We start from the raw sequence: 3,899 nt of genomic DNA, 5'->3' as shown, positions 1-3,899 counted from the left end.
TTGATAACCCAACATCATTTTTTTTTAAGTTTTATTATTTTGTTGTTGCTGAGAATATACACAGCAAAACATACGCCAATTCAACTGTTTCCACATGTACTATTCAGTGCCAGTGATTACATTCTATTCAGTGCCAGTGATTACATTTGCAATTGCCTCTTAATGTCTCCCTGATTCCATTTCTTCCCCTACAATCCATTCCCACACAATACCTAGAGAGGTGTTTTAAAAGTATAAATCAGATCATGTCATTTCTATGCTTAAAACCATTCATATATTTCCTTTCCCAAAGCACTTAGAATAAACTCCATATTGTTTTCCTCAATATAGAATGCTCTAATTGTCCTGACCATGCAAACTCATTGCTGCTGAGTTGATTCCAAATCATAGTGACCCTATAGAACAGAGTAGAACTGCCCCATAAGGTTTCCAAGGCTCTAGTGGTATAGTAGTTAAGGCATTTGGCTGCTAACCAAAAGGTCAGTGGTTTGAACCCACCAGCCCCTTCATGGAAGAAAGATGAGGCAGTCTGCTTCTATAAAGCTTTACAGCTTTAAAAACCCAATGGGGGGTCACTATGAGTCAGAATCAACTCAATGGCAGTGAGTTTTTTTTTTTTTTTTTTTTAACTTTTATGGAAGCAGACTACACATCTTTCTCATGTGGAGCAGTTAGTGAGTTTGAACCACTGATCTTTCTGTGAGCAGCTGAGCACTTAACTACTGTGCCATCATGTGTTGGAGAAGAACATCGACTATTCCATGAATGGTCAGAAGAACAAACAAATCTGTCTTGGAAGCATTACAGCCAGAATGCTCCTTAGAAGCAAGAATGACAAGACTATCTTCTTTGGACTTGTTACCAGGAGGTACCAGTCCCTGGAGAAGGATATTATGTTTGATGAAGTAGAGGATTAATAGAAAAGAGGAAGCCCCTTAATGAGATGGATTAACATAGTGGCTGTAACAATGGGCTCAAACATAACACCAATTATGAGAATGGTGCTGGGCTGAGCAGTGTTTTGTTCTGTTGTACACAGGGCTGCTATGAGTCAGAACCAATTCAACAGAACCTAACAACAATTGTCCTGACCCTATCTTACTCCGACTCAACTTGTACCACTTTTTCCCTACCTCACTCCCTATATCTTAGCAATTATGGCTGTCTTTCTGCTCCTCCAAAATACCATGATACTTTCTGCCTCAGGGCCTTTGCATATGCTTTCTCTTTGGTCCCTTTGCATAGTTGAGCCCTTCTTATATGTTAGGTCTTAGTTTATGTGTTGGGAGTCCCTGGAGGTACAAACTATTAATGCACTCAGCTGCTAAAGGTTGGAGGTATAAGTCCACCCATAGGCACCTTGGGAGAAAAACATGGCAGTCTACTTCTGAAAAATCACCATTGAAAATGCTGTGAAGCAGGGTTCTATTCTGACATCCATGGGCTGCCATACATCAGAGTCAACGTGATGGCAACTACTGGTTTCTGTGTTATTGTTGTCCCCTTAGAACAAACATTCTAGAAAAATTTGTTCAAAAGAAAAACCCTGTCCTTCTCCATGTCCAGATCATTCCCATTAGAGCTCTTACCACAGGTTATAACTATAAGCGTGTTTGTTTTCTTGTCCATAGCTTTTCATCCCCAATAAGAAGTGAGCTCTGTGAAGGTAGGACTTGATATGTCTCCTTCACAGCAGGGTGGGTGTTGCCAAGAACAGTGTCTGGTCCATGAGAGGTTTTTAGTGGATACTTGTTGAATGAATGAATCAGTTTTTAGATTATTTAGATCATTTGTTTTTCCTTGTTTGCCTGCCAAGCTACCCTTGGTATGGTATCCTGGAAGGAACATGGTTCACTCCCCATTAAAAAAGTGTTCACAGAGAACATACAACTTTAACAGTTTGTAAAGTCTTAGCTTTTAAGCATTATATCCCTTCATGATGACAAGTAATCAAAAATTAAATTATGAGAGCAATTCAGACTTTCTTTAACAAAATTACCAAATCTTTTCTACTTTCTGTACCTTTAGTTAATTTTATTTTATCTGTATTTAGACTATATTCATAATTATGAAAACTGTTCTTTGGATATAACTTTCAATTATTAAAGTCTAGAAATGAAATGAAATGCACATTTCTGTTTCTTTCAAATACATCAATCCCCAAACTGTGTTGCTAGCTCCTTATCTCAAGAATTACAAAATTAAGATGTTGATATGGAATTTAGTGCAACAGTTAATTCCTTGGGATATGAAATAATATCTATAAAACACTGATGTCATGCTATGAGGTCATAATATAAATAGATCTAAATCATGTGTGTTCCATGGATATTTATACAATGTATCATTAAAACATTCTTTTTGAATAATTCTAGAGAAAAAGTAAAACAAACTTGCAACTAACAGGTGTGCTGCTTCACACACACAGCTCAACAGTCCTAAATCCTGCCTTGTAGAAATGCCTGCAAAAACTGAAGGTCAGATTAGGACAACACATTTAACACCCTAGAAAATAGAATAGAAAACCCCACTGCCATCGAGTTGATTCCAACTCATAGCAACCCCCTTTGAGGTTCCAAGGCAGTAAATCTTTATGGAAGTAGATTGTCCCATCTTCCTTCCATGGAGTGGCTTGTGAATTTGGGCAGCTGGTGGGTTTGAACCACCAACCTTCTGGTTAGCAGTCAAATGCCTTAGGCACTGTGCAACCTGCCTCTAAAACATCCTTCAAGGAAAAAAAAAAAGATAAATATAAAATTATGCCAAAGATAAATATAAAATTATGCCAATCTTGAAAAGCATTGAATATAAAATGTGTTTTTTACTGGAAAGAAGGAAAAGCAGGAAGAAGAAAGGGTGAGGGAAAGGCAGACAGAGTTTATTTAAGTGGTGCCATGCTTGATCTAGCCTAACTGCTTGAATTGGTTTTTTTTTGGGGGGGCTGTGCCATCAAAAGTATAATAGTATTCACTGAGCATTTACTCAATTTTTACAGTTTACGGTGTGCTTCGGCCATGAAGTGTGAAACTGTAATAAGGTCTACAATTGCAGTCAGAGTTCAGTGGGAGGTTACAGGTCAGTGTAGACTGGAGAAGTTGGTGACACCATTAGGGGAGGGATTGGAATTCAGCTAAATCTTGTTGGATGCATAGGTTTTTGATGTGGAGAGACAGATGTGAGCCATAGGGAAAGAGATGAAGGGAAAACAACATTAGACTTCCCCATCTCTAGGGAAAAATTTAAAAGCAAACTGTGATGGAAACAAGGAAACATTTACCATAGTCATGAGAAATGAATGCAATCAAGCTATCATGGCTTTAGAACAGCAGACTGCAGTGTTGGGTTGGAAGCCATTGTGGGTATTGATGGACATCAATACTCACTGCGTTACTTAAAAAAGCCAAAATGTGAAAACAATAGAAGTGTCCATCAACAGGTAATGTACAAACAAAATGTGATGTATCCATACAATGTAATATTATTTAGTCATGTTGTTGTTGTTGTTGTTAGGTGCCATCAAGTTGTCTCTGACTCATAGTGACCCTATGCACAACAGAACTAAACACTGCCTGGGCTTGTGCCAAACTCATGATCCTTGCTATATCTGAGCCCATCATTGCAGCCACTGTGTATATCCATCTTGTTGAGGGCCTTCCCTTTTTTCATTGACCCTCCATTTTACCAAGCCTGACATCCTTCTCCAGGGGATGATTCCTTCTGACAACATGACCAAAGTAGGTGAGATGAAGCTGGCCATTCTTTTTTTTTTCCGCCCCTACTGTTTTCTGTATGTTCTGTTGTGCCTGTTGTTGTTGTTGTTTGCCGTCGAGTCGCCCCTGACTCATAGCAACCCCTCCTTGGGTTTCCGAGGCAGTATCACTACGGAAGTAGGATTGCCC

The sequence above is a fragment of the Orycteropus afer genome, unplaced genomic scaffold, assembly GCF_000298275.1.
Source record: "Orycteropus afer afer isolate SDZICR_OR568_19922 unplaced genomic scaffold, OryAfe1.0 scaffold00012, whole genome shotgun sequence".
Lineage (NCBI taxonomy): Eukaryota > Metazoa > Chordata > Mammalia > Tubulidentata > Orycteropodidae > Orycteropus > Orycteropus afer.
The sequence above is the reverse complement of the archived record's forward strand: the minus strand, read 5'-3'. Positions refer to the sequence as shown.